The sequence below is a fragment of the Aplidium turbinatum genome, chromosome 10 (genome assembly GCF_918807975.1).
Source record: "Aplidium turbinatum chromosome 10, kaAplTurb1.1, whole genome shotgun sequence".
NCBI classification, from domain to species: domain Eukaryota; kingdom Metazoa; phylum Chordata; class Ascidiacea; order Aplousobranchia; family Polyclinidae; genus Aplidium; species Aplidium turbinatum.
Genome location: NC_137481.1, coordinates 6778594 through 6787817, shown reverse-complemented (window position 1 = coordinate 6787817; position 9224 = coordinate 6778594). Strand labels below are relative to the sequence as shown.

Here is a 9224-nt window from a genome sequence, read left to right as displayed (position 1 = left end):
TTTCATCAAAATTAATAAAACGTTTGCCACTTTTATAAAAAAAATACCGGTACTCTTTTTGTTTGATTTGTATATTTCGTTTTAATCAGTCATTTGTCATATTCAAAGACACGAGAAGCTGACTCGATGACTGATAGATACAGCCTTTCGCTGCATCTTGTCTATTGTCAATTTTTAATGGTTTTATTTTTTGCATACTTAGTAGGGGAGATATTTGGCTTTTTTTTCAAATTTCACTTTAGCCCTGCTGGTTTTAGCTTGCGATACGAAGAAGCAAAGATATCAATGCGTCTGGATCATGCCTACAAGGCTCCAAATCAAACCGTTTATCAAGAAACGTTTTTTCGCTGTGAGTTGATCCACTTTAGCCCTCTATCTAGCCAGCAAATCAGTCTTTTTGACGTCGATTTAACGTTTACAGGCCATTTTGCATTTTAATTACATGACACAAATCCGGAAAGCAAAATCCGTCATATTACATTGATTCATTGTCTGCAAACGTTAAATTAATGTAAAAATGACGAATTTTGCTGTCTGGGTAGTTTAGGTTTGTTGAATTTTTTTGCAAAATGAAGCAAACTAACCTTTCTATCAAACTTATATCAAACAATCAACGTCTTCGAACAAATATTCGTTTTTTTTGCTAACGAAAGAAAACATAAAATACAGGAAAACCCGTTCAGTTCTTACGAAAAATCTGCTTTCTGTGGCCTACAATTTTTCCCATTTGATGAGTCCAAAATCATATGTGGACCATTTAACGTGCTTGACTGCATATGACTGTTTGGGCAAATTTAGCCTAAACAGCTAAACAGTTTAGCGTACAATTTTGCTTGCCAAATGCCAAGCCAGTCGTAAAAATATGACAGATTTAAATCCAGCCTTTTATACCTTGGATGTTGTCGTGGCGAATAAAAGAAGACTTTAATGAGTCAAACAACACACTGACTTAAACCGTAAAGCCTTTCGCACAAAAATGCTGGTAAGTGACAAAGAAGTTCACAGACAAAAGTGAAAAAATATAGCAGTACGAAAACAGACAGCACGCTTCAACTATACTGCAAATTGCGGTGCTTGCAAAGTAAGAAACTAATGGTGTTTTGTTAATTTTCCTCCAACAACAGGGCTGTTTTGAGGGTAATCTAGACCCTGCACCAATGAATTCCTCGGGCTCTAAATCAAGAAATTTCTCAGAAAAGGGAATTATTTCAAAAGAATTCGTGGTGGTTGCTTTGTTCCCTGGCCCTTCAGAAAGGTTTCAAGCCCCTTAAATCATCCCGGGCCGGGTCCAAAAGTACCCTCTGGACCCCTCTGTCAAAGCTATTGACCAACAGTATTTACAAAGGAAGGAATTTCGTGTCATTTTCTGATCGATTCATAAATTAAGAGTCGAACGATTCGTTGGAGACTAAAAAATTATTTTACAGACTTGTTCCTTTTAAAGTAGACCACTGTACGCTCCTCCATCAAAATTAAGTCAATTGTTCGTTTGTACAGAAACTATATACAGTATGTGATTATGAATTGATTTGCATTCGAATGAAAAACAATGCTTTTTCCAGTTCAGCAATTTTTTGACGTTTTTCGATAGGAGACGCAATGTCATTTGCTTTTTTAGTTGCGTCGATGACATCGGAGAGCACTTTTGCAGCTTCTCTGAAATTGCCTTTAGCAAGATGAATCTTTGCCAGATCTGCAAGTGCTATTCGGTAAATTTCCTCATTGGCAGCCTCTCTTCCCAAACCATCTTGCATGACAGTGATTGCTTTTTTAACTAAAGCAAATCCTTTCTCTTGGTCGTTGAATATACGCTCATATTCACCAATACAACACAGCGACACGGCAATGCAAACTGCTTTTTGTTGAAGCTCCAAACATTGCTGTTTTTCTACAAATTCATTGATCTGATAAAGCTGTGGAAGAACGTGCTTTTTCACAAAAGATTTAGAAATTATTTTTCTTTCCACCAGTTTAATGGTTGAAGACGTAATACCTCCAATAGCTTTAATCGCAACATGATGCAAAGTACGAGCATCGGATTTATCTGTTAACATAGAAAAAGAAACTAGCGAAAATAGGAAAGATTGAAGAAGTTTTTCTTGATCGATTAATTTTAGCGCATATGCGCAAACATCCTCAGGATCAACCTTAAACTTTTCAACAATGAGAGACACAATTTCATTTTTGATCTTCTCTGCTTTTTCCTGGCGCTGTGTGGCTAGAGCTGTGACGAAAGATTAAATCAAAATTGTAACAAACTGAACTTCAGGTCCTAGCTCATAAAGGGCGTCCAGTAAGCCAAAAGCCTCGTCGTACTTCCCTTTGTTCATCTGATGTTTTGAATTCTCTGAAAAGTGCGATATTATTATAATAGTGTAACACCACTTGCAGAAACACATTAAAAATCTCAACTGATTTCGTATAATAGGCGCATAATAGACTACTATTAATTATTTCTAGCACTAGTTGCAACGTTTATCTGATGAAGGTACAGGTAAAAGCAACGACAAACAGGTTAATTTATTGCTTCACTGACGTTTTACGCACCAAGATAATGCGCATTCTCAGAGCGAATAACATACAAAATATAATTTACAAAGTTGAATCAGATGAACGTTGCAACCTGTGCTAGAAACGATAATTGTCCTGATAAACACCCAAACTTTTCAGTATTCAGTCTACTATTAATAGTTGACTTTCGACTGAAAGTCTCTTGTGAAAGTGTTAATCTGATAGTGACGCATATTAGTGATGCAAGCCGCGCTGTGCCGCGCCGCGTACGCGGCCGCTTTTGACTTTTTCGCCGCGTGCCGCGCCGCGTGGAAGGTTGAAATGACAAAGCCGCGCCGCGCCGCTTGCCGCGTAAACTTTCAAGAAATTAAACTTTCGTAAACGTAAACTTTCAACTTTTCAAGAAAATCAGTTATGAAACTTCAAATTTAAATTGGAAACACGGATCAGTTTTTTTCCTTCGGAAACCCTAAGCTGGAAAGCTATGCAAATTGCAAATGGCTTGCAGTTGACAGGGTTTTGGGGCTGGCTGGCTTGTCAGGGAAGCTGTACGAATGTTTTTGGTTAATAGCCTAGCTGATAAGCTCAGTTACCAGGCTATAGGCCTAGCGCAACTACCGCATTAGTTACTATAACAGTTAGCCCAGTGAGTTCAGGCTATAAGTTTTACTCTTGTGTGTGTAGTTCATATAGCCACTGACATTAAAATTGCATTATTGCTTACAAAAAGTGTTCAAAAGTCCTGATACTGGATCCAGGAACATTCTATTTGTCTTAGTTTGTATTATGTCTTAGAACTTAGATGCAATGCTGATAAGAGAATATGATCTGGTTAGCCTAGCCTATTAGTGCACAACTGTACTGGTAGGTTATCAGTTGTATGCCATGGGTGCTTTTTGCTACAATTGACTTTCTAAAAAATAAAGCGTTAAAATATTTTTTTAAAATTTTGTAATTTGCGGTGCGGTGCAGTGTTAACGTTCCAGATAAATTGCGGTGTGTTGCGGTGTGCGCGGTTAGATGAGTCAGTTGCGGTGCGGTGTGCGAATAAAAAGTTTGGGTTCGCTGCATCTCTAACGCATATGTTAGTTGCAAAGACTTGGCAGCACTGACGCATGCCCGGTGTATGTTGTCGTTGGCCATGGTGATATTTTCTCATGCAACCTGCTTGCAGCTAATACGTTGTTGCTTGTAAACCACTCCAATCATTGAATACACGCACCTGATCAACGAGATGTTCTTATAATTTTCTGCTCAACTGATTATTATCAGCAAAAATTGATAATAAAATCTATTGATGTTATGTTGTTAAACAGTGCACAGCAACTGTGTAAGCTTTCCAATATCACAAAGTTCAAAGATAAATGAAACATAACAAAACTCGTTTTTTGTTAATGTCAAAATAAGCGACCTGACACACACAACTCGTTCTTCAAAAATAGTTTACAGCAGCTTTCACTTTTACATTGAAACCCACCGGCCAGAGTCAAAATCCTTTCCATTTTTGTTGACTGAATTGAAGCTACATTGCGAGTGAACACTGCAAAAACAGCAATAAGTATAATGTGTAGCCTAATCAGCGAATAGCCTATGACATACAGCACTCTTAGGGCGTCTACGAAATTTTATACAGAGCGTATTATTCAGAGTATATAGTTAAAGGAAAACAGGAAAGAATTTGCAGTGGAGGAAGGGGGTTGAGAGCAAACTTTTTTCGATAAAGCAAAGTAATTTAAGTTGAATTGTTCATTAGGGGGGAGGGGGACACAATAAATTACTGTTAACAACATCACGTACTAAATCATACTCAGCGCTGTTCAGTGTTTGACTACAATCAGGCTGAAAAAATAGGTAATCAATAATATATTTTCCAGAAACAGGAACAAGTCAATACGTGTTTGAAATATGCAAACCTAAACAACAAAATAAACATGTGCCTGCATCAAAGGGTTATGCTGGTGATGGAAAGATTGGCCCCAGGATTCAGGAGCCTAAGACTAAGTTAGGAATATATATCGCAACAGCGTGAAGTTAGCAGGTTAAACTAACAAATTGCCAAAACAAGCTTACCTTTATTTTCAGAAAATGCTGATGAAAACCTATGAAATAAAAAACCGCTTCAACAAATTATTTAGCTTAATCCAGGTAGTTTCGCATACAGCACGTGTAAAAGTTTTAACTTATTCACGAACATCCAGCCACTTAGACTTATGAAGTTTCCGCTTGTTAGGGTTGTGCCGGATATTATTGAATCGAGAATTGTCCGTGAACTTGATCCTAAAGCGCACACCACGGGAGTTGAACCACAGTTGCTTAATCTCATTGAGACAAAGCGTCTGATTTTGCGAACAAGAAAACATTTTCTTGTTCGCAAAATCAGACGCTTTGTCTTGGTGAGTTGTTAGGCGGACTTTCATTGAAACCTCTTTTTCGAGTGTGCATTGTGCATGCTTACTACAATTATATTATTCGCTGTTGTTCGCTTATATACTTCCGTATATTGAACGAAATAGCCATTTGAGATTCAACATGCAAAAAAAGACAACAAACTACAAAAGTTGCATAACAAAGATATGCAAACGGTCGTAGGAGGATGTGGTCCGAACACCTCACGCCTGACTTCAAACAGCTAGCGGTTCAAAACAAATGACATAACAGATCAGAAGTTGCTAAATTAATCTTTGAATGCGTTTATAATTCCTTATCCTCACTTTTTCTAACTATTTAAAAAACAGCCAATGGGCTTACTCATAATCTTCCAAAGAGAAGTTTAATCAATAATGATAATTATTTTGCTTATTCAACACGCTTACAAAATACTGCAAAATTTAAAAATACTACCGTACACAAAAAAACAAAAATACTACACAACACTTACAAAATTTTAACAAAGCATCTGCTGTAATACAGTGGAGTTAAAACATGGAACTCAATCCCTAGATAATGTAGTATCACTATTATAGATAAGTTAGCTGTTGCTCATCAGCTTGGCTAAGACTGAAAGTGGCTGTTGACTTGAAGCCAGTCATGGTCACTCAGCAGCTTTCCATTGTCGTTTGCTTGTTATATGTAGCGTGGCTTGGTTTGATTATTTTGCTTGTTAAAGTATGGTTCTTTTGCGCGCTGTGTCATTTTACAGATATGGTGTTGCTGAGTTACACAGCAAAATGCACTAAATTAATCAATCAACGCCGTAGCACCGTAGTACAAGACTTTTTTTTTTGGCCATGCCAAATACTCTAAAATTCAATTATGGTGCAGTACAGCAGCTTATCAGTTTTTAGAGAAAACAGTGAGGGTAACAGTGGTGGTATGGGTATAGTGTTAAAAAACAGTAAAGGTGATTATATTTCACACTAACGTCTGTAGCTATCAAAGGTAGCGTGGAATCGTGGCGACTGGCTATACAAGCGCAAATGTAGGCCTATAGCCTGTTCGAGTAGACTACAGATTGATTAGGTTACACGCAGGCCAGTGGCGTAGCCAGAAAAAAAAATTGGGAGGGGCCAAATATTTGATGAATTGAAGAGAACAACAAAGTGTTTAATTTAAGCCATCGCCACTTGATGTGCAGTGGCGTATCGTGGTGGGTCGAGCAAGGGAAACAATAAAGCTGGTGGGGGGTTAGAGCGTGCCGAAGGCACGCGTATTCTAGGGGGTCCATGCCCCCGGAAATTTTTTGAAAAATTACACTCAAATAATGGATTATAGCGCTTTCTGGAAGCACTTTTAGGGTAATATTTGTATGAAATTTATTAGCAGATTGTTACGGCCAATCTCTGTACAAATCAAACGTCATATAAAACCGTTCAAGTCTACTGAATATTACGTCATGGAAGTTGCTAGAAAATGTGCCAAAATTGCACCATCGTTCATAGACTTGTGTCAAACTTGTTAGGACTTGTTTGGGCCTGTTTAAACAGGAAATATTACATTAGCTTTAAACACCTGTTGAAATGACTTCATAATTGTCTTTCATTATTGCGTCACAGTACTGCATACGTGAATTTGAGATATTGCTATCTATTCTGGTCATTCGTAAAATGATTGTTTGAAAGTTGGCCGCACATTTAACTGTTGGCTTAGTGCTTGCTAGCTGGACAAAGGTTCCGTCTTTTATCCAAGTAATCTGTTGTGTAGTGACAGTTTAAGTGGTGTAGGCGTTGCACTCCCTCGTTTTCGGTAGCCTCGGGCTAATTTTACAGGAATACACTGTTTGAAAAGAAGTTCAAGTGTGTGTTTCTTCGGTCATTATATACAGACGAACGGATTAGGGAACTTTATGTTAAAATTTTCCCAAGAAGAGATTATGGTTTACCGCTGTGACCACAGATAAACAGCTATTAACCTATTAAAGGTAGCTCTTATACACGAACGGGCAAAAATGCGGCTAAAATTAGAGAACATCAAAAACTCAGCTACACAAAAACTTAATAACTACACAAAAACCCAACAGAGTAAGCCATTCTGAAATTGCTTCCACAAATTAGTTCAAAGAAACGTAAATCGCGTAAATTTTGCGCGATTTACGATTTGCAAAAATTATTGGTGTCTTTCTGTGTGTCTAAAACAAGTCCTTGTAGGTGTAAATAGCCAGATGTCTTGGAAAACGTGATAAATTTCTGCAAATCTTATTACATTTTCAACAAAGGGCTCAACTTCGGAATCCAAACTTAGAAAATTTTTGGGGGCCATTGCCCCTTTCGCCTCCCTTCCCTGGCTACGCCTATGACGCAGGCTTGCAGAAAGCAATCAGGTAACATATATACGTAAAATGAATTTAAATTACATTTAATTAAAATACTATAGGCCTAGGCCATACCTGTTAAAGTCGTCGAAGTTCATTTTTATTCATGGACTGAAAATGACAGTAATATTTAAAGCCAACTTACAGCTTAATACAAATTTCAATCGACGTTCGTCAAGTTCTAAGTCATAAGCTAAGTTCTAAGTCAAGTTCTAAGTTCTAAGTCATATTAAAAGCGTGTATTTAGGACATGCACAGGAAAGCGATGTTCAAATGACGGCCGTCCAATCAGCCAAAAAAATAATTAGGTCTACAGAAAATGGATTTTTGATCGTTTATCCAGCCTCGCAATTGGTGAGCAGGCTATGCCTTGGCAAAACTATGAGGGGATACGCTTGCTTGAAGTGGACACAGATTGCCTTTCTTGTTTTTTTTGTTTGCAAAATCTTATAACTTTAAGACGCTATGAATGCAACTAACATTCAACCAGCCTACAAATAACTGCAAAGTTGCCGAAGCTGTTCTTTTAATTTACGTGGCGAATCCATGAAGTTATCTTTAAAAAGGAAAGCTGGCGTAAAATTTCGAACTTATACCTTATCCACAAGCCTTTCTACAGCAAGTTATCTTTTTAAAATCTGACAAGAAACCGCCTTAATTGTATCTGGCACTGACCAAATCTGCTGAGAAATGAATCTAAAGCCACTGAGGTGTATCATGATTTTATAAATAACTCCGAGCAGTTACACCAGACATTACTTGTATTGCGAAATACCAAGCGTTGATTGTTTATTTGATCGTGTTACACATCAGATATCAAGTAAGCTGGAGACACAAGTATCGGTTTAGGTAAAGTCCAATCATTGAAAGTTCTTTTTTTTAAACAGTTGCAAGCAGCAAGCGGATAGGCGCAATCGCGATAAGAGAGAGCACATGGCAAATGACAAAGCGCAAGCGATAAGAATACCAACTACGCAGTGCCAGCGACGTCCACGGCACAGCCAGAAGCCAGTGAAAAAATGCCCATTTGCTAATAACCAGTAAGTCATATTGTGTAAGATTAGTCTGCCTGTTCTGCCATGCTCAGCTTGCATTGACGATCACACTGGTCTGCATGAAATTTTTTTTTTATGAGATCAACGTTTTCGAACTAATTTTGGGGCGCTTATTGCAAAAATGCCCTATTTTTCCTCCTATCACACCAGGTTTTAAGTTACGGTCTAAAAAAAACATATCATCCCTGAGATAGGTGTGAAAAACTGAAACGAATGAGCCACGAAACAGCCGAGCCTCCTCGGGGGTACGAGGGCGGTTAATACGGCCCTCCTAATCCAAGACCACTCTTGAAAATAACATGTTTGCATTACACCAGGGCTACTCAACTAATGTTAGCAAAGGTCCATTTTGACAAGTTGAATATTTTTGCGGTCCGATGAATATTTCATATGCAACCGCGAAAATTAAACAACCAGTAGCCTACGAGCACCGAAACACTTTTCAGGTAGTAGGCCTATGTAACACGACTTGGATTTTTGTCTGACACAAACAAAGAAATAAAAAGGAAAAATGTATTGTGTTTCTTTGTAGTGTAGCTGTGTGGATCGCACATCAGAGAAGACGCCAAAGCGTTGGGGGTCTGGGGGCGAAGCCCTCAGCTCCTTGGATAATCACAAAAAATTGCTTTTCCCTAACGAAAATCTGTTTAAAGAGGCCCTAAAATGTGGCAATGAGGTTTTTCTTCCAGAAGCCCGAGGTCCACCTTTAACACCCAAAAGGTCCGGATTCGGATTGCGGCCCGCCAGTTGAGTAGCCCTGCTCTACACAATCAAAACAACGCTAAAAAAATCAACATTTTGTGAAGGAAGAGGCATTGGCGTGGCCATGCCCCTAGTAGTAGCCTTAAGGTTTTGTGGACCCTGGGCAAGAAGTAATATGAAGGCCCCCTACAGCCGGTTATCGACAAATT

The 9224-nt window shown here is 38.4% G+C and overlaps 1 long non-coding RNA gene across 1 annotated transcript; it reads right to left on the bottom strand.

Moving 5' to 3' along the window:
- Positions 1 to 2213: 2213 nt before the first annotated feature.
- LOC145778891 (uncharacterized) lies at positions 2214 to 7472 on the bottom strand. The gene is made up of 4 exons (XR_014290487.1): positions 7334 to 7472; positions 4582 to 4610; positions 3989 to 4051; positions 2214 to 2347 (listed from the first exon to the last, which is right to left on the bottom strand). It is a non-coding gene; the product is annotated as an uncharacterized LOC145778891 (long non-coding RNA).
- Positions 7473 to 9224: the final 1752 nt, after the last annotated feature.